The 26,959-nt window shown below is 36.7% G+C and overlaps 1 protein-coding gene across 1 annotated transcript in view; it reads right to left on the reverse strand.

Annotated features, from left to right (window-relative positions):
• The window catches only part of tsnare1 (T-SNARE Domain Containing 1), a 379,373-nt gene that overhangs the window by 82,837 nt on the left and 269,577 nt on the right, over nucleotides 1-26,959 (reverse strand). The gene's annotated exons all lie outside the window — the stretch shown is intronic.

Below are 26,959 nucleotides of genomic sequence, written 5' to 3' on the forward strand. Positions count from 1 at the left end.
AAAAGCATATTTGTTTGTTTGTTGTCTCTCAGTTCAAACTCCAAATGTGAAAATAGTTAAAGGGAATATGGATCAAATCTGACCAAACATCACATACAGACAGTCTGTGGTTTCAGGTCGTACTCGCCTCCATGTGCGATGGAGAAATAAGTTGGACATAGTTTGCAGAATACCCCCTGTCAATCATCCCCCACCGCTTTCACCCATGTCTTTTCTGTAGTTCCATCTTTTTTTTGCACAGAGTTTCTGTGATTTCCACCAATATTTGCATGTCTGTGTCTGAGGCTTTTTCCTTTGTTTTCTGTGTGTCAGTGGGCGGAGCTCAGGAGGACACAGGTGATAGGTTGATGAACTCCTGACCTCATGTGTATGTCAGTTGATTGACAGTGGACACAGCCAATGGCGATAGCGCTGTCTCCGCTACAGAACGAAAGTCACGTTTAGAGGAAAAGGCGACTGTCCTGCAAATGCGGGACATCGTCTCAATTTGTGGGACATAGAAAAAATGGTCATAATGCTGCGCAGTCCCACACAAAGGGGGACACCTGGTCACCCTATTCTGGGAGCAAGGCCACATCTGCTTTACTCTGACATGTAGTTTTTACAGTGCATGCTTTCCCTGTTCACAGCTAACAGACCTATGTGTCCTTTGAGGGAAACTCTCCTGAGATTTTGACTGAATACTCAAAAAACAGATGACTTCTGCTGCTTTTCAAGGGAAATGTATCCTTTATGAAGTGTTTTACCCACATCAGTGACCTCTTTCAGGAGAATTTGAGAGCTTCGCCTCAGTTTTCCATCACTGCTGTATAAAACTTACCACATACAAGGCTCTTTTACAGTCTTTTCTTCCAGTATTTGAGCTTTAACCCTGGGCTTTCCACTAAGGGAATTCTCCTGCCTTCACATAAATATTTTAAAACGTTGCTGCGTTCCTGCTGTTGTTGGTAAAATAAACAGCACCAACAGGTTGAACTGAACACTATAATATTTAACATTTAACACAAACTATGCTATATACTTGTTATGACCATATTATGATCACATTTTTAACAGAATACCTCATCTATGGGCATGATTTCTGCATTTCTTATTGTTTCCATCATTTGTATCGTAGATGTCTATATCTTTAAGTACACAATACTCTTCTGTGCCTAAGCCTCACTTTATTACATGAACATCTCTCTGTGATTAATTTGTTTGCCAATAAGATATTTTTACCAAACCAGTATCTGCAGATGTTACACTGATCGTTGCTGAGGGTCAGTGTTAGGTAAATAAACCAGAGATAGTGAATGAAAGTATTTAAAAAAATGGATATTTTACATTGATTTTGTTTTCCCACTTACATGTATTTTCTAACAAGTTACTGAGAGTTTGAGGAAAAGACATTAATTTCAGACAGAAATGATGCGTTGCCAGCCAATTAACCATCTATTGTTTCTTTCCTGGTAAAAACTACATCAAATCAACTTTTAAAAATAATTTATTGGTCAACCTCTATTGTAAACCCTTCTGTACAATCAATATACGGTGCTGTACAAATGTCTTAGACTACGTTCAGACTGCAGGTAAACGTGGTCCAAATCAGATTTTTTTGCCCATATGTGAACTGTATCCGATCTGTTCAAGACACTTTGAACAGCACTAATCCGACCCAGGCCACTTTCATATGTGGTCCTAAATCCGATACGTATCCCATATTCTGCAATGTGACTTCAGTTTGAACAGCCAGGTCCCATTTATCCGACCTTTTTACGTCACTGAAATGCGATAAACGTCACAATTCTGCGTCCAAGGAGGAGAGCAGCGGGAAAAACACACTTACTTCCGTAAACACAGTGTGTGTCTGCGTGGTCACGTATTACGTCAGGACCTCTTTTGTGCATGCGGATCACTTCAGGTTCGCATTTCATCAAAAAATCCTAATTGTACATTAAGACCTGCTGTCTGAACATGTTCTTGCAGGATTAAAATGAGTGTACACATTCATTTCTCATTCTCTTTTCTCCACATGCAACATGAAAATACAGAAAATATTCACAGCTTTAACCTTCAAGAAAAAAAAAAAAAAACTGAATTAAATGTGTTCTGAAGGTTAAAGTCAGTGTTTAGTGTGACCCCTGACCCCACAACAAGAGGCGACACAAACCTGTAGAAACATCTGACCTGTGGTGAATGAAACCTGGTGTAAAACATCAAAAATGAACGCAGTGAATCTCATATTGTTTTCGCTGCTGTACTTCCCATATATCCAGATTGTATCTCAGTACAGACTGTGAAATGCATATGTGGTCATTAGAAGTTTACTAAAATAACAAACCCAATGCTGGACATGGACTTTTCCACAGGACTGTATTTTGTTCTTCTATGAAGTCTATGAAGGCTAATAGTATTCGCCAAGAGCAAACAAAATACAAGAGTTTCTGTCAACATATGCCTGACTTTTTCACCTTTCCATTTCTTAATAAACATACTTTTTTTCCTCCACGAGCAGAGGCAATATTATAACTATTAGAGTTGATAGGTCTGACTATCTATCTCATCACTGCCTCCCTTATATGGAAGACAAACTCGCTGTGTCTCTGGGAGAAAAACTACTTACCTTGTGTGACATGAGAAATATCCTCATAATACAACAATAATGCAATGCAATGATAATGGCCATAATATTATTCTCCCTTTATCGCATCTGGTTGGGAAATTGGAAGTCCATAAAATAAATAATGTTTATAGCAGAACTGCCTCAATTGTAATCGGCTTATGTGCAATTTACATAAAACTCAGAGTCCCATGCAGCCACCCTGATTATGATATTTAAGAGGAGCAGCAAATAAACAGACGTCACGGCCAATCCCAGCATCCGGGGAGGAAGCCCTGTGACAACTATTGTCAATGATGGAACAAAAACACTGAGCGGCCTCAGCACATCTGGACCTGGTCTTGTAAAAACAATGGCACTGAGTCCTGTCTGCCTTCTATCACAACCGATGCTGCTCTGTCATCTGAACACTCAGAATTTATTGGACTTCACATTATTTTCAAGCAAGATTAGACATGATGACCTATTGAATATAAGGTTAATAGTCTAATATCAGTATATATACATTGTGTATAACTATCTGTAACAGATTAGATCTTCCTGTACTGTCCCTGTTAAAGTTAGGAGTCTGTAGTCACTGTTCCATTGACTCTCCAATTGTGCATAAAAATTTGCCTAATGGAAAAACAACAATTTGGCCAAAACTCTAGTTTTTCGATTAAAAGTTTTTGTGTTGGCAACAGGTGTTTTTTTGGGGGTGTAGCATAAATGGTATATCACACAAAACTGCAACTTTGCGCAACTAGAGTCACTTGAATAAATAAAAACGGATGTTGACGGACGTTACAACAAGTGAAGAAGAAGAATTTTAAAAGAAACATAGTGTGGTATGTACAGACACAACAGGAAACCCAATCATTTTTTAATTTAGTACAGGATAGAGGGGTAATATATAATAATAATGAATATATCTGTAAATCAACAAGATATTTACTTTCGTTGCCATGTTTATGGAATGACTTCTCATGTCATCTCGTGATAATAAATAAACAAATAATCACATTTGTGATTTAATGGCAAAACAGACATTATTCACTTCTGTTTTTTCTACATTTAGCAAATATGGGTAAAGTTTTGTGCAGGTGTCCAATGGAAAAGCCACTTGCGTTAGATCCACAAACATGTGTACTATTGGATCTGTGTGTATGTGATTTAATATGTATTGAGACATGAAGTACCTTCCTCCATGCCATGGACAGCACATAATTCCATGTCATTTTTACACAGTACTGAATCCCATTTGGAAGGCATAGGCTTTTAGAAATAGGCCAAAAACAGCCTAAAGTTCATATGGTCTTTTATCACTGATTAGGCCAAAAAAGCTGAGACACAATAGAACAGACAGCTGAGGTCACCTGAGCCTTCTGCTCAGTTTGCATTCACTCATTTTGGAGAAAAGTCGATGATTGTTCATCCTTAATCATTAATAGTACACATCATAGGTTTATGATGATATTAGACTCTCGTGTGGTGAAATGGCCGATCTAGTGGTGGGATTGTACGTCAGTGGAATTTGTACTAAGATCATGGTTGGATTATCAAACATTCTGTGCGTTTCCATGACAACTGTTCTTCCTGGTTTAATCTGATTACAGGTTGGATCCTATTTCAGATGTCCATGTAAACACCTTATTCCAGTTGAAAAAGAAAAGTTCAGATTAAATTTAAACCTGATTAAAGTCAGTGGTTTAATCCTCTTTTAACTGCGCTCTAAATTCTTCCTGGACATGTAAAGCCTTTATTCCGTTTGGACTTTATTCCTTCCATTCTGCACATGCTCAGTGTCTTGTCCTGTGGCGATGACGCACACATTCTGCGCTGGTGGAAGAATCTGCACTGCAGTCTAGTCTTCCCAAAGCGTTCCAGTGGAATATTCTGATGGGATCTACCAGCCTGGAAAACCCTGAAGGAACAGTTCAACACTGGCTTTGGATTCATTCATTTGTCCTGAACTAATGAGTTCCACAAGTGGGACAAACAGTTTGAACTGCAGCCCTAACGTTAGCTTAGCTTAGCCTAGCTTAGCATAACGGCTTCATTCCTCTGCTCAGACGTAGCCAGGCTTTTAGAGGTGATCTGTAGTATTTTAGGAGTGATTTGGGTCAGTTCAGTTCTCCTAATCATTCCTTTAGTCCGCTGGGGTCAATATGATCACAAACTGAGGCTCAGATCATGGTCATGTGACTTACTGCAGGAAGAAAATCTGGGAAATAAAAACTAATGCAAAGCTAAAACGCTAAAGCAAAGCTAATTTAGCGCATGCATCCCTTCTACAAAAAGATTTTCCAACTTCCGTCAACACAACAGTCCACAGATTGTATGAGTGCAGTAAGTCGCAGATCTGAAGAAATAATTAGAGAGAATCGGATTTCACAAAATCACTGAGAAAAGACGACAAATCACCTTTAAAAAACTGGATATGTGTGACCATGGAAATGCAGTGACTATGCTAAGCTAAGCTAACAGAAGGGCTAAGCTAAGCTAACAGAAGGGCCAAGCTAAGCTAACAGAAGGGCCAAGCTAAGCTAACAGAAGGGCTAAGCTAAGCTAACAGAAGGGCCAAGCTAAGCTAACAGAAGGGCTAAGCTAAGCTAACAGAAGGGCCAAGCTAAGCTAACAGAAGGGCCAAGCTAAGCTAACAGAAGGGCTAAGCTAAGCTAACAGAAGGGCTAAGCTAAGCTAACAGAAGGGCTAAGCTAAGCTAACAGAAGGGCCAAGCTAAGCTAACAGAAGGGCCAAGCTAAGCTAACAGAAGGGCTAAGCTAAGCTAACAGAAGGGCCAAGCTAAGCTAACAGAAGGGCTAAGCTAAGCTAACAGAAGGGCTAAACTAAGCTAACAGAAGGGCTGCCAGAACAAGGCAACATGAGCACTGCAGCACAAACCCTTCTGCTCACTCATCTACCTCATTAATGCCTCATGTAAACTTTTATTCAGGTTTAACATTTCCATGGAAACAGAAGAGAAAATACTTTAGTTCCAAATTAATTTCTTCTGGAAAAATAAATTGGATTTAAAAAACACCATGTAACGTACCCATTCTTGTTATATATGCCTTTATGAAAAATCTTTGCATTTTCTAAGAAATTTATAACTGGGTTAAATTCAATAGCCTGGTAATTCTTTGTCAAGAACAGATGTCAGCTGCTTCCTGGGGGCTGACCCCCAAAGGTCAGATCCTAGAATTGCACCTGAGTAGGAATATGGATTTTATTAATAATTTTTAGTGCCTAGTTACTTTTCACCCACCCTGTAGTGTCTGTAATGCATTGGTATACTGACATTTGGAGAACGTTTAGAAGATGCCATGATCTGCCTAAAATAAAACCCACTGGTAGATCACTAGGTTTAAGAAAATGAAATGAGGTTGTGGTGAATCAGGCATTCGGCCGTCTCACCTCTGACCGGCTGCTTTACATCTCATTGTTTAAGTGGACAACACAGGCATTTATAGAGATGTGATTCATTCATCCACTCTGTCAGTCACTACAAAGACGACAGATTAAAGCTTTTTTGACTCACAAAGGTATCTTCATTGCTTCTTTTGAGGGTTAACCTTGAGCAAGAAAGGTGAACTAATCTCAAAGCAAAGTGTGTACTATCGCACTGGATTCAATAGGGGAAGCCATGCTTTATAGTGCCTTTCACATCACATTTCTGTATGTGTGTGTGTGTGTGTGTGTGTGTGTGTGTGTGTGTGTGTAGCACTGGCAGTGTGCTGTGACCAGGCTTTGTACTGCTGCTCTTACAGAGTCACTTGGCTGTGGCTTTCATCCGAGCAGTAAAGTCAGGGTTTGAGGTATAAATTAGCTTTTTGGAAGATGGGTGATGGGTTTGGATCCACGTGAAGATCAGTGTCATGGATCCAAACAGGTCTACGTCAGGGTAAAATACTATCAGTGGATCTTTTTTCTTCATACTTTGCAGCTGCACTAAGTTCCTTTTTCCAATCTTTTATTAGCCCATGGAGGCAATGGGTATTGTTTTTGGTTGAGTTTGTTTGTTTGTTAAAACTTTAGCAGCAAAACTACTGGTTGAATTCATACCAAACTGGGTTTATAGACTGACAGTGACCCACAATAGATGTGAGTACATTTTGGGAAAAGTAGGTCAAAGTTCAAATTTTTAATGAATTTTTTTACGTACTTTACTTATAATGGGCAAAATTTCAAATGTCTATAGTAGCACAACAATTGGTTATTATTATTATTATTATTATTATTATTATTATAACCTTTTTTTAACCAGGAAAAAAAAGCTCATTGAAATTAAAAATCTCTTTTTCAAGTGTCCTGACTAAGACAGCAGCAGCAAAAGTTACACAAAATGGAAATCACAGCCGTACATCCACACTAATGTACATAAACACAATGAAAGTCAGTACTAAAAACAAACTTAAAACTGATAAGAACATGCATATGAAATGTCACCATTATTTTAAAAGGTACTTAAAGTATAAAAACAATGTTCCTTAAAAGCATCTTAAGCCGAACCCAATTCAGTCATTTAGAAAAAACATCTACACCCACATTTGTCCTTTTCCCATTCATTTAAAATGACTTTGAATGTATTAAAAGAGACCAGTTCTTTCAGTTTGATGTAATGTAGGTTAAATTCATACCAAACTGAGTTTATAGAAATGCCAGTGACCCAGAATAGATGCCATGACATTTTGGGGAAAGCAGATCAGAGTTCACATTTTTTATGAATTTTTAAAATCTTCTTTCTTCTCCCTTTTACTTATACTGGGCTAAATTTCAAATGTCTATAAAAACATCAATTTTGTTTCAATTTACTTCAAACATTGCACATATGTAGAGGCAGTTGATATGCTGACATCAGCACATACTTACACATGATGACATCAGCTGGATCGATGCCAAAATGAGCGACATACGTACGAGGGGCGGGGTTCGTTGTGCCTGGAACCATTTATTTTGTCCTTGATTTTTCTTGGTCTCATTTCTATTCTTTCAAATGCATCGCTTGTCACTCAAACAGTGTGACTCCTACGCTGCAGTTTTTCTGATTTGGATTTCCTGTTAATCAAATTTCTGTGGGGGGCACTTTGTCGGGACTGCTCAATTTACATACATAAGTTTTTATTTTGTTGTGTTTCAATTTCCAAATGTGAGGTAAGGATGTCACTGTCAGTGTGATGGAGAGGTTCCCCTCTGTTTGAGACATTTAAAATGGCAATTAAAAAAGACACACACACACACACACACAAAATACATAACATAAACACAAACAGAGTCTTGGATGACCTAACTGAAATCACCACTGTTCTTGTGCAATCAGTAATCAGTGAGTCATACATTCCCTTGGGTGAAAATGCCAAAGCAAATTAATATCCAGGGGGAAAATGATCCGTGAATTTACAGCTTCGCATTCATAAATTCATTCATTCAAGAGACTTATTAGGTGACGGTATATCCCAAACACTGGCCTATACAAACATCAGTGCACACCAACACACACACACAAAGACTGAAGCAGGAATACATGTGCTGCCTTAGAGATGTTTTTTAGCTTGAAGAAGTTTGAGAAGTGTTTTTGTCCTTGTTCTGTATTACCATTTTAATTTTTTTGTGCTATGATGATAAATAATACTCATTTGGTGCATTGTCATCCAGGCGATTTCATTTGCATTTTCAATTTGCACATTAAAATCCTGAGTGGAAACACCAAAAATATGAAGAAAAAAAAAACAATGTAGTGCAGAAAAGTTTTTACACTTGAGAGAGGTGGAAGATTCAGCGTATTGATAAAAGGTAAATGTGAATAAATGCAATGGAAACTGATTTAACGTTGTGTTTGCATGTGTGAAGAAATAGGAAATAGACACTTGAATTTACATAAGAAACAGAAACAGTTACCATAATAGAGGGAAAACAGCAATGTGGTTTTCTACCTGATTTAGGTGAAAAAAGAGGGAAAATATGATCCACAGCTGAGGTAGGATGTGTTACTTTATGAACTATTAGAATTTCTTGTTCATTTTAACACCTGGTACAACTAAAAGGTACATTTGTTTGAACAAATATAATGACAACAACAAAAATATCTCATAGTAGTTGAATTTCAGAGCTCATATCTTTCCATTTAACATGTTTTCTTGATAAAAACCCAAATCACTTCAGTTCTTGCATCAATATCTGTGTCATTGTTCTGACAAAAACAGTGCTTTTATTCATTCCATGTTTTCTTTTCTGTCTGTTTTAGTCACATGACACACACAGGAGTTAGGACTGGATTGCAGAACCATTGTTTTTGAGGACTTTTGATGGTCTAATAATTTTTTCCGTGACTGTAAATGTATTCACTGGAGTATTACTGTTATCATGCATGGTTTTTAAAGGAGTGATATTTTGCTTTTTTAAATGAAATCATGCATTTCAAACATTTCCCTGTGCTCTCCATAAACTGTAAATGCTCTGCTTGGGTCTGAATTCTACATTAATTCAACCCCACAGGTCCATCTGCAACACTATTTCTGAGTAATGACACCAGAAAGGTGGTTTGGAGCGCTGGCCCTTTAAATGCACATGAGCCACTTCATGCCCCGCCCCCTCCAGGTTGTGGGCTGTGCTTTCTGTCCAGTTCAGCCACTTGTGTTTGTTAATACAATCAACAACTGAACATTTTAGGTAATCGTCTCGAAGTTTGGACATATTTTCAGTTTTTACTACAACCACTGCTGCTGATAAACAATTATGTAGAACTCAGAGAAATGTTCGTCAGAAGTCTTGACCTTATATGTGCAAATGTCGTGACATAACTAGTTATAAAACACAACAAATTAAGCTGGAATTAAAACAGGTTGTAGAAATCCACTTGATTTTTGCCTAAATGAATATAAAGATAGCTTTGCAGCACCTGGAGGGTTCAAATTCAAACTGTATGAACTATTAGGGTCCAAATACACAAAGAAATGAAGCACAGACTAATAAAAGTGGGTTTAGTTAAATATGAGCCCTTTAACAAGTACTACTCATGAGCCTAACTCTATGGTGCAGTCAGTCAGAGAAGATCATTTGAGCTGTAAAAAAATGACAGTTTAGCTTTCTGTAATAGTGACGCTCATTCTCTACATTGGATGAAATCATTCTTACACAGATGAACTGGTGAATACATGAGTAATAATGTGCTCAACATATGGTGTTAGAAAACTTGACATACATATTTAATAACCTGACATCAGTCACTGTGTTTATTCCTTCTTCTAAGTAGGGTAGTGTGGTGGCACAGCGGTTAGTGCTTCTGAACGGTTCTTACAAGTTCCAGGTTTGATTTTCAAACTGTGTTGAGTTTACCTGTTCTTCACCTCAAACATGTCATTTCTACACTGTAAAAAATGACTGTAGAATTAACACCAAAAAATTGTAAAATTGCAACATAAAAAAACTGTAAGTGACAATACAATGCAAAGCCATTTATTTGGAAAGATTTTTGTGTTAACGATTAAATCAAATACAGATGTAGTTTTTACAGGAAGAGTATGTCAACAAAACCAGATTAGTATGAAGAAATGATGGATTTCTACTATTTTTAGAAAATAAAACTGTACATTGAAAACGAATGTGGTGCCGTTTAAACTGCAAAGACCATAATGTTGAAATAACGGCATATTGGATTTTTTTTTTTTAATAAAAAAGTTATAAAAAAGTAAACATTTACCAATGTCCCATTTTAAACTTGTAAATGAATGGGTTGGTAGAGTTGGGAGAGCGGCTCGTCCAACAACCAAAGGGTTGGTGGTTCCAATCCTGGCTCTGACTGTCCATATGTCCAAGTGTCCATGGAAGACACTGGACCCTAAACTGACCTGGTGGTTCTGGACACAATGAAGGTGGAGAAAATGCACTGAACAAGTGCAGTCCATTTACCATTTAAATCCACTGTTCAATCTACATGTTTAAAATGTTCAATCTACATGTTTAAAATGTTCAATCTACATGTTTAAAATGTTAAAACTGTTAAATCTACATGTTTAAACTGTTAAATCTACATGTTTAAACTGTTAAATCTACATGTCTAAACTGTTAAATCTACATGTTTAAACTGTTAAATCTACATGTTTAAACTGTTAAATCTACATGTTTAAAATGTTAAATCTACATGTTTAAAATGTTAAAACTGTTAAATCTACATGTTTAAACTGTTAAATCTACATGTTTAAAATGTTAAATCTACATGTTTAAAATGTTAAAACTACATATTTAAACTGTTAAATCTACATGTTTAAACTGTTAAATCTACATATTTAAACTGTTAAATCTACATATTTAAAATGTTAAATCTACACGTTTAAACTGTTAAATCTACACGTTTAAACTGTTAAATCTACGTGTTTAAACTGTTAAATCTACGTGTTTAAACTGTTAAATCTACGTGTTTAAAACGTTAAATCTACGTGTTTAAACTGTTAAATCTACATGTTTAAACTGTTAAATCTACATGTTTAAACTGTTAAGTCTACATGTTTAAAATGTTAAATCTACATGTTTAAACTGTTAAATCTACGTGTTTAAACTGTTAAATCTACATGTTTAAAATGTTAAATCTACATGTTTAAACTGTTAAATCTACGTGTTTAAACTGTTAAATCTACGTGTTTAAACTGTTAAATCTACATGTTTAAAATGTTAAATCTACGTGTTTAAAATGTTAAATCTACGTGTTTAAACTGTTAAATCTACATGTTTAAACTGTTAAATCTACATGTTTAAACTGTTAAATCTACACGTTTAAAATGTTAAATCTACACGTTTAAACTGTTAAATCTACACGTTTAAAATGTTAAATCTACACGTTTAAAATGTTAAATCTACACGTTTAAACTGTTAAATCTACATGTTTAAACTGTTAAATCTACGTGTTTAAACTGTTAAATCTACGTGTTTAAACTGTTAAATCTACGTGTTTAAAATGTTAAATCTACGTGTTTAAAATGTTAAATCTACACGTTTAAACTGTTAAATCTACACGTTTAAACTGTTAAATCTACATGTTTAAACTGTTAAATCTACATGTTTAAACTGTTAAATCTACACGTTTAAACTGTTAAATCTACACGTTTAAACTGTTAAATCTACACGTTTAAAATGTTAAATCTACACGTTTAAACTGTTAAATCTACACGTTTAAACTGTTAAATCTACACGTTTAAACTGTTAAATCTACACGTTTAAACTGTTAAATCTACGTGTTTAAACTGTTAAATCTACGTGTTTAAACTGTTAAATCTACATATTTAAAATGTTAAATCTACGTGTTTAAACTGTTAAATCTACATGTTTAAACTGTTAAATCTACACGTTTAAACTGTTAAATCTACGTGTTTAAAATGTTACATCTACATGTTACTCTGTAAATATGTTTACAGTTGGATGTGTTTTTTACAGTATAGTTCTGGAAACCACAGCTGCCAGATTTTTTTCTGTAAAAACAACAGGATTTTTTTTACAGTGTAGTGCCAATCCCTAACCTTAGTACAACTGAACATCTGGAGATGGTGCCCCTGAAGCGCCTTCCTAATGTGGTGTGTGCTAATTGCTAATGCTAATGCTAGGTAGTAGCGTGGGTAAAATGCAGAGACTGAATTTACCTACGAGGTTAATAAAGGCTATAGGTGACAAACTAACATAGCAACACAGACATTTCCAGAAATAGTGCTTAAAAAAGTTGTCGTTACCAATTAAAGTATAATGTGTTGAATTAAGAAGCTGTAGGTGATAACAATCAAGACTGCTTTGTTTTCTTTGAAGCACTTCTGCAAAGTTGAGTGGATTCCACTGGCCATTCATTTCCAGGGGAATCTTAAACAAGTATAATTGGTCGTCTGCAGCTTGAAAGTCACATTCATCTGATAAATGTTCATAAAGTTGAAGTTTTCTGAACTTCAATGCCCCTCGGGTTCCTTTTAGAATCGCAGGGTAAAGCACAAAGATGGAAACTGAAGATGTGATTTCTAATAAATGATAAGTCTAGTGTCTGAGTCGAGTGTGTGAATGGAGGATAATGGAAAACCTCTAATGAAACCCAAACTACAACACAATGAACACCACAGTTCTTATATGAGCGGCGTGAACCTTTAGACATTTAACAGTGAAATATTATTTTAATTTAGACAGCTGAAATATTAAGTTTAATCACATATTAGTCAGGAGTAGTTAAAGTTTTAGGATACTACCTTTGTTTCACTAGTGAGTGGTAAAGTTCTCAGGATAGTATGGGTCACATCTTGGTCAACACAGGACTTAAGTTTTACCTTAGGAACACTTTTAAATACACATCCCCACATAGGATTGTAAACCACAGCAGATACAAAGTAAAAACACTATCAGTCTGGGGTTAAACGTCTGCTTGATTTAAGAGTTAGATAACTCCAGCCCACAGGTGTCAAACATGCGGCCCGGGGGCCAAATCCGGCCCACCAAAGGGTCCAATCTGGCCCACAGGATGAATTCGTGAAATGCAAAAAATTACACTGAAGATATTAACAATCAATAGTGTAAAAATCATGTTATTTCAGGTTCCATACATACACACATAAACCAATCAGATCTCAGTTGGGTCAGACCAGAAAAATACTGTCATATTAACCTATAAATAATGACAACTGCAGACATTCTCTTTGTTTTAGTGTAAAAAAAAAAATTACATGAAAATGTTTACATTAACAAACTATCCTTTTACAAAAAATGTGAAAACCCTGAAGGAATATGAACCACCTGAAATGTCTTGAGAAAAGTAAATGCAATTTTAACAATATTCTACCTGTTACTAAATGTTTTGTGTATTTGTAATAGTAATGTCAGTTGTAATGCACATGTTTAAAGGACAAAGTGATAAACTGATGCAGAATATTGTTAAAACTACACTTGTTTTCCTTAAGACATTTCAAGTTGTTCATGTTATTCAGATTTTTAAGGAAACAATGTAGATATAAACATTATCATAATGTCATTTTTCTTTTTTCACTGGTAGTATTTCACTGGTCCGGCCCACTGGAGATGATATTGGGGTGAATGTGGAACTGAACTAAAATGAGTTTAACAGCCCTGCTCCAGCCCAGTGCTGGTAGGACTGTAAGAAAATATCAGTTCTGCAATATATCGCAATATTTCATTTCACAATACTGTATCGATATCACAAAGTACTGTATGGATATTTTTAGGTATTTATTCAGATGCAGATTTTGTGAAGGGTCATTTTTGTTTTTTTGTTTTTCTTTTTTGTTTATATTTTTTTATATTCTTATTTCACACTCTTTTATTCAATAATGTTGGTTCCTTTGTTGGGATTGAACTCAAATCCTGTTCTGATGTTAGTTGTGAACTAATAGAATCTGAACATTTGAACAGGATCTGAAACTGGAATGTCTGGAAAACAGAATTTCAGTTTGAACACAGTTGGAACATTTGCTGATAGAACATTAGATCCTATTGGGATCAAATAAAAATATGTTTAGTATTTGTGCAGATTTCTGCTGGAATTCAGTTTTTCAAGGAAATAATCTTTTTTTTTAAAAAAAAGAACCAAACAAAAATTGCCCTTTTAACAGTATCATGATATATCGTGACATATCGTATCGTGATCCTAGTATTGTGATTTTTATCGTATCACCTGATTCTTGCCGATACACAGCCCTAATTGTTGGTGACCCAACCCATTTAGTATAGGGTCAGCCCATTACTTGGGGGATCAGTTTGCAAGGATTATAAAAGTGATGTGTGTTGGAATGTCTGGATCCATTTCCTGCTCGGTCTGATCACAGTCCAGGTGTCCTAGTATATTTGCATCAGTTATTAATCAGTATTTCAAACAGATCCCCCCAAAATTCCCAAAATGTTTCTTTGGCCATCTTATTACTAGATCTGTCAATCCTCCAAATCTGAGGAAAATCGGATAAAAACTGATCAAATGGTGACCCAATGAGCGTGAAAACATGTGCACAATTTGATTGTTATAAGAGAGCAAAATTATTGGACATAATCAAAAAATGTTTGGGAAGGAATGCTTCTCAGACCAAAGAAGAGTTTGTTTGAGGTGCTCTTTGGAAAAAGGGATTCAAAAAGTATTTATCACACTGGAAGAAAAATCCAAGGCACTCTCTTTAAACATTAAAATGCCTTTAATATAATGGCATGGTCATATCTAGAAGGTCTAGATCTGACCATATATGTGCACCCTTTCTGGAACCCTGGACTGGGATCAGGCCGTGCTTGGTGTGGTTACTCAGCGCTGAGTTTGTGCTTAGTTTGAAGTCAAATCAAGTCAAAAATTAAATTTATAAAAATGAGACCGAAAAGAATCCGGACTTATTCTTGGAGCTTTCAACAAAAGAGCACGTTAACAATAGTTTTTAATTAAATCTGTAAAATAAATTAAGTTACAGGAGGCCATTTATTTGATGTGAACCCAGGTGTAAAGTGTCTGTCTCCGGTTCTACATCCTCGGTGCAGCTGTAGCCGACGGAGGCAGAAGCAGAGGAGCGCTGCTGACATCAACCTGGGGAACTTCAAACATTGTTATTTCCACTCCATATCCTTCAAAGTAGCATAAAGAGTCCAGAGGGACGGAGGGAAGAGTGATTGAACAGTACGCCAGTTCCCCCTGCAATCTGTCACTGTTAGCCCCCCCACCCCACCCCCCACCCCTAGTGCAAGTGCAGTGATCAGTCAGAGCTTTAACACTGTGATTAGGTTATTCTTTTTCATTATCGTATTTGTCAAAAGGGCAACAATTTGTATGTGTCCCCGCGTGGATAGGTCCATTCATCCGTCTACCTGTTCATTTACTAGCATCTCTCTTCTTTGTTCTTCTATTCGCTCGACCTATGTTCCTTCACCATCTCAATAGCCAGAGCTAATCTTATCCTCGATTCAGCTGCGAGAAAAAGCACCTCATACAATTTTTCTTGAGAAAGGGGAGGTGGTAGTTACTCACTAAAGACAGGCGGATCTTTATTTTTATTTATTTTTTAACCTTCTGTTTACTGGTTTTTGTTATTTTTTAACATATGTACACTCATGAAAAAAAGAAACACACCATTTTCATTTTCTCGATTTTTTCAGAAATATGACAGTTATTGCAAAATTACAAACTACAATAAGTTCAGTTCTATTCTGAGTCCAAATGAAATGACTGTTTTCCTGTTTCCAGTTGATTGATTTGGATTATCAATCAGAACTGTGTTTGTGTATTCACACCCATGTCTGCTCAGGAGTCAGACTCACAGATGAACTGGACCTCTGCTCAGTTGTGCACAACCATTCTCTATAAAAGACACAACATGGAGCACAAACACATTTGTCCATAATGACACCACTACTGCAGAGATGGGGCCGTTGGCATGTTTCAAACTGGACGGAGCAGACAGGCCATAGCCAGGCTGTTTGGACTCCACCACTCTACTGTTGTACTTGTTGCTGAGCGTTACCACACCACCGGCTCCTCCAACCACCGTCCCAGATCTGGTCGACCACGTGTTGCAACCGCTGCACAGGACCGGGACAATCGGCCGTCACATCTCTGTGACAGGTTTGGGCCGGCAATGGCCCCATCTCTGTCCGGTTACAGTAGTGGTGTCATTGTGAACAAATGTGTTTGTGCTCCATTTTGGTGTCTTTTATAGGGAATGGTTGTGCACAACTGAGCAGAGGTCCAGTTCATCTGTGAGTATCACTCCTGAGCAGACATGGGTGAGGAATACACAAATACAGTTCTGATTGCTCATTAAAATCAATCAACCAGAACCAGGAAAACAATCATTTCATTTGGACTCAGAACAGTACTGAAATCACTGTAGTTTGTAATTTTGCAATAACTGTCATATTTCTGAAAAAAATGGAGAAAATGAAAATGGTGCGTTTCTTTTTTCCTTGAGTGTATATAAAAAAAAAACAAAAAAAAACATAGTTCCGACATATGATACAAAAGTCCAACACACAGACAAACAACAAGCGGAACAAATCCCCCTCCCCTGGCACACGTCCCCTCCAAATCACAGGAAAGATAAAAATAAACAAATAAATAAACAGTAAATAAATACAAAATAGTAGTACAAATTCCCACTTTAAATGTTATTTTAAAAAAAACTGTATAACAAAATACTCAGTCAAGAGAAACATGACAGATTGCACTATTAACATCGATCAGAAAAGGAGTCCATGTCTTTTCAAAAGTGTTGGAGGCTCCAGCTAATGTCAAACAAATTTTTTCCAGTTTGAGAAAATAAAGTACTTCCTTGATCCATTTCGAGAAGGTTGGTGGAGATGAGGATTTCCACTTTAACAACATAAGCCTCCTGGCCAATAAAGATGTAAATACAATCATGTCTTTCTGTTGGGGTTCTGTAAATTGCCTTAGAGTCTGGTTTTGACCAACTCTATATATAAAATGTCAACAGATAACTTTTTTTTGTGATCTGGCGCTATATAAATAAAATTTTGATTGATTGAGTGATTTAATTGGTTTTCTCCTGTAAGTCGCTTTGGAAAAAAGCGTCTGCCAAATGCGTAAACATAACATAAACATGTCTTTGTTAGCAGAGGTAAATTTAAATGGAGCAGGTACAATGCCAAACAAAACAGTAAAAACATTAGGAACAATTTTCTTTCCTGTTACCGTTGATAAAACATCAAAGATTTCCACACCAGAATTTATTTAAAGATGGGCGATAGGCGGACTTTAAGTCTGAACAACGACACGAGCGCGGAAAGCGGAAAACAGCCGCAGCTTTTGTTCCCCGGATTGCTTGAACATCTCTATTTTATTGGTAATTATAAACCATCTTGTGCAGCGATCAACCATCACAGTTCATCGTGGTCCACTGAACATAGATGAGGTGATAAAACATCCCCGCAACTAGAGAAACTTGCAACAGGGGAGAGTAATCCGCCTCCAGATAATGGATTATAGATTCAATTTATTTTCAATGTAAAGTGAGCAGACGAGGCGGGGCACACGAAGAAAATGACATCCTCTCTTAATTGACCATCACTGGAGAGTAGCGGTGCATGTAGCTCAGCATCAGGAGTGTTGGGCGCTACAGCGGCAGCGCTCAGACCTGCAGCTCTGGGTCTTTTAGCTCAACCCTCCTCTTCCACTTCATGTTCTGTTGAATTTTTATGCCATCACAGCGCCGTTAACGTCACGCTCCATTCGCTCCATGCTGGGTAAATATAAACTACTAACGCATAAAATTGTTCATATCTGCTTTTAGTAGCGATTAAATTACAGCAGGCTGATCTAACACCCAAAAACATGACCTATAATATTTACAGATCGAATTACAGATGTGATTAGAAAACTCCAGGCATGTTGTCGCTTTCGTCCGCTCCTAAAATGTTCTTCTCACTACAGTTGCTGTCGCTTCTAATAGCTTCTGTTTATTTTGTGCAGCACAAGCAGAAACTCTCTGGAGGTATTTAATGTGTGAGCAAGAAAGTACTATTTACTCTTAGTTTTCACGTGATGTTACTTAATCGTAGAACAGGCACCTGGAGGCAAAACCAGGGTATTTTCCATCATTACTGTTGCGGAAAAAAATATTAGACCACCCCTTGTTTTCTTCAATTTCTTGTTCATTTTAATGCCTGGTAGAACTAAAACTACATTTATTTGAACACATATGATAACAACAAAAATAGCTCATAGTCGTTTAATTTCAGAGCTGACATCTATCCATTTAACATGTTTTCTTGATAAAAACCAAAATCACTTCAGTTCTTCCATCAGTATCTGTGTCATTGTTCTGACAAAAACAGTGCTTTTATTCATTCCATGTTTTCTGTCTGTTTTAGTCACATGACACACACAGGAGTTAGGACTGGACTGCAGAACCATTGTTTTTGAGGACTTTTGATGGTCTAAGAATTTTTTCTGCGACTGTAAATGTATTCACTGAAGCATACCCTGATAGCAAAATCATTATGGCTTAAATCTGGCCCAAAACTGGCATGCCATTTGGTAAAGTTCTGGGCGGATGTACGGGCCCTAAATGGCCCAAAATAGTCAAGCCAAAATCAAAGCAGAAGGAAGCCAAAATTCACCCAAAGCTCATTGTGGACTTCCAAAATATGTTGTGACTTTATTTGGGGAAAGATAAAGTACAAGTAATTTGTGTTTGGATTTATTATAATTTCATGATATATATGCAATTTCATGTTAATTTATTTCAGAGTAAAATATACAGTATATTTCATTTGTGATTTATGTTAAAAGTTGAGCTAAAATAAGCCATAGTGAATGCTAGGATTAAGATAACTACGTTTCCCATGAGGCTTAGCATTACCCAAGAAGCATAGGAAATTTTCATGGAAGTAGGTGTATGTATGCCACGAGTTGTGAGAAAAGTTGTATGTGTTTTCAAGTTGCCGCACGCAGTAAAATGAATGCGTATTTTTAAACTGAGAGTCTCGCTTCGTTATTTTTGGACGTAATTTGGATAATTACAACAAAATACAGCCATAATTGTCCCAGAAAAGCCCCAAATCCCCACAATCCAGCCAAAAAGTAGCCAAAACGGACCCAAAGAGAGGCTAAAATTCACCCCAAATGTGTGTTGATCATGTTTTTAAAATGAAGTGGGTTTTCTTCTGGGTAGAAATTCCCACTCTTTGTGCAGTGCTTTGGCTTTACAGAAATATGCCAAACACAACCAAAACACATCCACATATGGAATCAGATGTTGGTGCTCTTTAGTCAGTCTTCTGTCTTGCCATAAACATGCCATACCATCCTTATACTGGATCCGCTCTGTGCCCAGTCTGTAGTTCACCACACATATGCCAGAACTCAGACACATACTGCTGGAGCCTCCACATCTGGTCTGGAGAACCTGAATCAGACCACAGTTCAGACTAAAGGTTTTCAGAATGACAAAAGAAAGACAAACATGACACATGTACGCCAGAATACTGCAGAAATATTTGCTATCTATCTATCTATCTATCTATCTATCTATCTATCTATCTATCTATCTATCTATCTATCTATCTATCTATCTATCTATCTATCTATCTATCTATCTATCTATCTATCTATCTATCTATCTATCTATCTATCTATCTATCTATCTATTTTTGTTAATAGTCCTTGGTGTTTCTGTAGCTAGTTGTGTTCCTTCTTCCTGATGTTGCTATCACTCAGAATTCCTACATCTATCACTATCGCAGTCTTCTGTCGTGGATCGACCACCTACAGCAGTGCTGGAGGACGGGCTCTCCTCCACAGCTATATGTTTATATCTATTAAACAAACTCAGAGACAGAGACGGAGCTGGTTTTACTGATTATTTCAGTGTCTGAGACCTTCATAAAAGCTCTATAAATGTACACTACTAGGGCTGGAAGAAAATATCAGTTCTGCAATATATCGCGATATTTCCTTTCACAATACTGTATCAATATCACAAAGTACTGTATGGATATTTTTAGGTATTTATTCAGATGCAGATTTTGTGAAGGTTCATTTTTTTTTTTTTTTTTTTTTAATATTTTCTTTATTCTTATTTCACACTCTTTTATTCAATAATGTTGGTTCCTTTGTTTGGACTGAACTCAAATCCTGTTCTGATGTTAGTTGTGAACTAATAGAATCTGAACATTTGAACAGGATCTGAAACTGGAATGTCTGTAAAATATAATTTCAGTTTGAACACAGTTGGAACATTTGGTGACAGAACATTAGATCCTGTTGGGATCAAATACAAATGTGTTTAGTATTTGTGCAGATTTCTGATGGAATTCAGTTTTTCAAGGAAATAATCATTTTTTTAAAAAAGAAACAAACAAAAAATTGCCTTCTTAATAGTATCATGATATATCATGATATATCATATCGTGATCATAGTATTGTGATTTGTATCGTATCGCCTGATTCTTACCAATACACAGCCCTATACAATACCAGTCAAAAGTTTGGACACACCTGTTTTTTCTTTATTTTCATGGCTATTTACATTGTAGATTCTCATTAGTCACTTTTCCATTGACCCTTAAATTGTGTGAATAGAACTTGTGCCTAAAAATTTACCGAATGGAAAAACGACAATTTTGCCTAAGCGATTGTTTTTCGAATAAAAGTTTTTGCGCTGGCAAGAGGTGGTTTTTCAGCCATAGGACAAATGGTATATCACAGAAAACTGCAATGGAAAGACCTTTATCTGCAACTAGAGTCATGTGAATAAAAAAAAAAAAAAATGATGCTGACGGACGTTACAACAAGGGAAGAAGAAGAATTAAAAAAAAAAAAAAACATGGCGTGGTATGTGTGGACACACCAGGAAACCAAATCATTTTTTAATTTAGTACGGGATAGAGGGATAATATATAATAATAATGAATCTATCTGTAAATCAACACCATATTTACATTCGTCTCCATGTTTCTGGAATGACTTCTTATGTCATCTCGCAATAATAAATAAACAAATCATCGCATTTGTGATTTAATGGAAAAAATGACATTACGCACTTCTGTTTTTTGACATTTAGTAAATATCGGTACAGTTTTGCGCAGATGTCCAATGGAAAAGCCACGACTGAAGGTATCAGAACTGTGACTGAACACAAATGGAATTACGTAGTTTAAAAAAGTGTGACATAACTCAAAACACGTTTTATATTTTAGATTCTTCTAAATAGCCACACTTTGCTTTCCTTACTGTTTTGCACATTCTTGGTGTTCTCTCAATGAGCTTCATGAGGTCGTCACCTGAAATGTTTTCCAACAGTCCTGAAGGAGTTCCCAGTGAAGCTGAGCACGGGTCGGCCATCTGCGGTCCATCTCATATCATTTAAATGAGAAGGTGAGTCCAAATGTTTGACTGGTAGTGTTTATTTATTTATTTATTTACTTTTTTAACCCTTTCATGCATGAATTACAAGAACCTTAATCAAGATTATTTTTTTCTTGAGTGATTTTATTCCTCTTTAGGCATTAAAAAAAAACAACAATGCAATAATTTTTTTTTTTTTTTAATTAATCTATTTTTCATGGAGTTGCAAAAATATCCACTCAGCTGGACACCATGCGTTTAATTTTTGAAGCAAAAAAAAACATGTATTTACTGTGAAAACTATGAAATAATGCTGGTAATGTGATGTTTTCTCACATTTTAATATACTCTGATGCTAGTCATTACTCACTTCATTGAAATAACGTGCAAAAAAAAACAAAAACTTTTGTTGTAATTACAGTCTAATAACAACCGCAAGGAATTGATTTACACTCAAATATGTTAGATGAAGTTTTTTTTATTGTTTCTATTTTAGTTTATTATTTCAGTTATATTGTATTTTTCAATTCTTTTTTTGTGTATTGTTCATTTCGGGGGAGGTATTCATATAAGCCTTCTTTTTTGGCTTCTAACCTCTCCTGCACAATTTTACTTGTTTGAATGTTTTTCTCCATTGCTGTTTTTATTATGTGCAAATTAAAAAAAAAAAAAAAAGTTTATCAAGAACAGCAAAGTTACAGTAATGTTATCAATGTCAGTGTATTATGGGATGGTGCATGAGTGTCCACTGTGTTGGCTGATATGGAACTAAAACAACAAAACCCATGAATATACAAGAGAAGAGCTGGAGAAGAACTGACCACTGGAGTGACCACTGGAGTGACCACTGGAGTGACCACTGTGCATGAAATTGTTAAATGACATGCGCCAAAACCAGGTTGATAAAATACCATAATCTGATAATATGCATCCACCTTCCTCCTGAATTCACATCAACACTAAACAAAATACAAATATGAGCTGAACCTGATGGTGTTTCCTGCTGTTATGGAAAACTGAAGCCACTTTTCCAAACTTTCATGTTGGAACAGGTTGTGTGTGACAGGACCTGATCAGTGATCCATAATTACATTTGCCAGTCACTTCTCCAACCTTCATAGCTGAAAACACCTGTGATTAACCACAAACCTGCACCATGGAGTAGGTTTTCAACAGACCACTTGAATATAATAATATGCAGAAAGGTCAGTATGTTTTTTTTTTTTATTACTCAGTGACGCAAAACACCATCAAGCACTGCAGCGTTCATTCTTTTGAGAGGTGAAATAAGTATCCCCTGAATGTAGGCTGTGACTAAAAGAGTCATGTTTTATTTGGAAAAAAGATATTATAGCTAATAAGATGTTTACATGGACACTGGAAATGACTATTCCACTAATATACTTGCTCCCGTGCAGCCATCCATGCATAATATTTTAATGCTGAAAGACGTTAACAGCGGCTGGTGACCAAAAGGATCGACGGATCTAAAATGTTTGATGACTTCTAAATGTTAAAGCTTTAATTCCTATTGAAGCACTAATTCTAACTATACATGTAAATAATTCAGCTAAAATGTAGTTTGTCGTCTTTTTATGGTCATCAGATATGACCCATTTGGACGTTCACAGGCTCCGTAGTTACCGTGGAAACACTGTCATGTTTGAAAACACTGATTCACCAGTAAAACCCATGAAGTTTAACAAATGACAGTGGATGGAGACAGTTGTTTTTATGTTTAGTTAATTATACATTTTCAGTTTTCTGTGTATTGACACAGCAGCCTTTACATTTACTCTGACCCTTTGTGAACATCTACATAATCAGTAAATTAACTCTTTAAAACCTGACGTGTCCTGACACACCATGCGCATATGCATTTTGGATGGCGGTAACTCTTTCACTGTTTGTCCAAGTGGAAAAATTCCAGTGGTTTCTGAAACCTGAGACATTGCACCTTCTAGGTTTTATGGGGTCATTACAGTAACTTCACTCATGCCTGTACTAGAAGCTGGCTGTTGTAGCAGTATTATAACATGCAGTAAATTATAAATGACTGCTGGATTTTAAAAGTTCTCAGTGCTCTGGAAAACTGGCCAAAAGGACTCACTCAGCATATTTTCTAACTATTTTATAACCAAAATAAGAACAAAAAAGTCCAGACAGACCACTTTAGGCTTAGGGTTTAAAGGGTTAAGTGTAGAAAAAATCTGACTCAATGAAACATTCAGAAGATAATAGTATAATAAATGGTGATTAAGGTCACAGCTAGAGAAAAATTCATTTGAAAGTTGCCACAAAAATCTGTGTCATTCATAATTTTATGTTTTAGAAAACAGAACAGTGGTAACAAACTTGGAAACATGAATATTTTCCCTTACATTTGTTTCCATTTTCCATACTATTCCAGACCTGGAAATTTATAAAATCAAATTCCATACTTTTCCACACTTTCCATTAGGGCTGCACGATTCTGGCAAAAATGTGAATCACGATTCTTTTGCTTAGAATTGAGATCACGATTCTCTGGCACGATTTTTTTCACAAAACGTTTATTTCACCGCTGTCAAAGAAAATGGGTTCTGTTACCTGTGAGTCACATCTGTCATGTCACTCTGCAGTCGTCCGCTCACTTACACAGTGTTTGCCATGGAACTGATCTGTCGGTGCGGCTGTGTGAAATGGGGGGGGGGGGGGGGGGGGGGGCACGTGCATGTTCCAGTGGGGGGTGCACGCGTGTGCGTTTAGGTCGGTGTGTGTGTGTGTGTGTGTGTGTGTGTGTGTGTGTGTGTGGGGGGGGGGGGGCTCAGCTGCATGTGCACAGTTCGGCTGAGGGGGTTGCACACGCCTGTGTTTCAGCCGGTTATCCATGCGTGCGTGTGTTTCCCTCCTACTTATACTATGGTGGTATGGGGCGGGGCGGTCTGTGCCCCCCCCCCACAGAAGGGAAAGTGAAACTTTCTGTTCACTTCCCTTCCCCCTCCCCTCCTGTCCTGGTCTATTATATATTATACATATGTATACTGCAGGACGGTGATGGTGTTCTGTCTGAAATGTTTGGTGTGGTGCGTGGATAAACCTGACCAGAGGAAACACTGCACTGATGGTCCTGGTTGCTAAGCGACGTCAGCTGATCTGTGAAAGTTTGCTGCGCAAAAAAACTTCCCAGCAGCACAACGGAATATTTTTAATATATAATTTTTGTAGAGGGTGAGACTTTTGATTCTTGGTTAAAGGCCGAGTTATCGTCACTGGCAAAGAAAAGAAAAGGAGAAGAAGAACAGAAGTCAGAGAAGTGAAAATGAAAACACACTTGGATCTGGACGACAGAAAAGACCAACATGAGATGAACGCCGACGAATGTGAACCTTAATTGTGCAGGAGTTCAGGTGGGGGACTCTGGCCCCTCCCACTGGGGTTTTCATCCTTTTCCCTCTCTTTACTGCAGTCGTTCCTTCTGTCATTCACTCTTTCTTCACTCAACTCCAGCCGACAGCAGCAGGTCACGTGTTATTAAAGACACTTTACCATTGGTTGAGGGAGGAGGCGGTGGTGGTTCTGCGTTTGTGGGCATTTTTTTGTAATGCAGCCGTGAAATAAAATGCTTAAAAATCGTCCGTGTTTAGAAATGAGATCGCATACATGTGTGAATCAAGATTGCGATCTTTTAACAATTAACTGTGCAGCCCTACTTTCCATACTTGGATATTCTGTTTATATGACCAGTGGAAGAGTGGACGTAAACACACTGAATGCCTGTAATGAAACAGATGAAAGTACAGAACGGTTTGACTTTAAAAATCAGTGTTTTTTTATATGAAGGTGAAGTTTTACAGCCGTGGTAAGAGAAAGACAGATGTCAGCTGAAAGCAGGTGAAATGTCAGTTGAATATTAATCATTTCAGGCTCAGAACAGTATCTTAAAGCTATTTCCAGATTATAAGGGTCGGCATTCATACGTATCTCACGAACATATCCACAATCCAGAGTTTCTCTATTGGTAGAAGTGAGCAGAATATGGATTTGCGTCCGTCATTCCGTCTGTCTAACTGGGGTCCCGTCTGTCTATCCATCTCCTCTTTGTTGTTTTCCTTCCATTCAGCTGTTATGCCTCTGCAAAGACAGCGGCTGTCTGGATTGGCGGAGAGCTAAATTGCTCAGTGTGAGCTCGGTCACGGCTCAGCTCTCCTTGAGATAATGAAATGACAATTAATGGGAAAGCTGTTGCCATTCGCTCATTTGTTCGCTCGCTAGTAGAGCAGCAGTGTAGAGGGACAGACAGAAGCCACTGCAGTCATGACAGACTCGGGGAAGTGTCCAGCAAGCGTTTTCACACGGAACAGCGATTGATACAATGTTCAAAATCCATGCACATATTCCAAATGTTTGCATGAACAGAATAGATCCTCCTGGCATAAATAAATACAATTAAGTTGTGAAATTAACCCATAAAGACCCAGTGCTACTTTTGTGGCAGTTCCCAAATGATTTTTCCTCTGTATTTAACATTTCTTAAGTGATTTAACACCACTTATTACAAAATAATCATCTGTATTTTACATTTTTCCAGTGAAAATCAGGTATTTTCCAATATTTAATGTTCTGATCATGTAGGTGTTGATAAAAGCTCAAATTAAAGTTGATGGTTATTGAGAAAAATGAAGAAAAAGTGACTTTTTCAGTAAAATATGTCATTAACTGAACATAAAACAAGTGTGTCCATCCACTGTCATGGGTTTTACTGGTGAATCAATGTTGTAGAAGATGACGGTGTTTCCATGGTAACAACAGAACCTCTGAACGTCTAAATGGGTCATATCTGATGACCGTGAAAATACAACAAACTATATTTTACACCATTTATTTACATGTGTCGATAATATTAATGGATCAACAGTTATTAACCCATCCAAATAAAATTTTCACTCTTTTTAACATTTCTTCAGCAATTTATCACCATGTATTAATGGATCAACAGGTATTAACCCGTAAAGACCCAGTGCTACTTTTGTGGCAGTTTCCAAATAAATGTGCATTTTTCACTGCAAAATCATGTATTTTCCTATATTTAATTTTCTATTTTTAATTTAGACATTCATGAAAACTCAAATTAATAAAAGGTTATTATATCAGAAACAGAGAAAACTGAATAAACAGTGTCTTGTTAGTCCAATCCGTCATTAACTGAACATAAACCCAGTGTGTCCATCCACTGTCATTGATCCAACTCCATGGGTTTGACTGGAGAATCAATGTTGTAGAAGATGACAGTGTTTCCACGGTAACTACCGAGCCTCTGAACATCCAAATGGGTCCAAAAGGCATTAAACAGTTTAGATCAGTAGATGTTTCAGGTTAAAGGTGGAGGTTTGGGTCTTATTTCTTTATTTTTATTTCTTTTTTTTTTTTTTTTTTTTTATAATTGTTCTATGTCTTTTAATCTATTCTTGTATTTTACTGTCATTGTAGTTTTTAGTTATTTTTCTGCACAGCATGTTGGTCCACTGAGATTGTTTTAAAGTGCTTCACAAATAAAGTTGGATTGGATTTAAGGGTTAAACATTTTGCTT

Source organism: Sphaeramia orbicularis, chromosome 16 (assembly GCF_902148855.1).
Source record: "Sphaeramia orbicularis chromosome 16, fSphaOr1.1, whole genome shotgun sequence".
In the NCBI taxonomy this organism is placed as follows: domain Eukaryota; kingdom Metazoa; phylum Chordata; class Actinopteri; order Kurtiformes; family Apogonidae; genus Sphaeramia; species Sphaeramia orbicularis.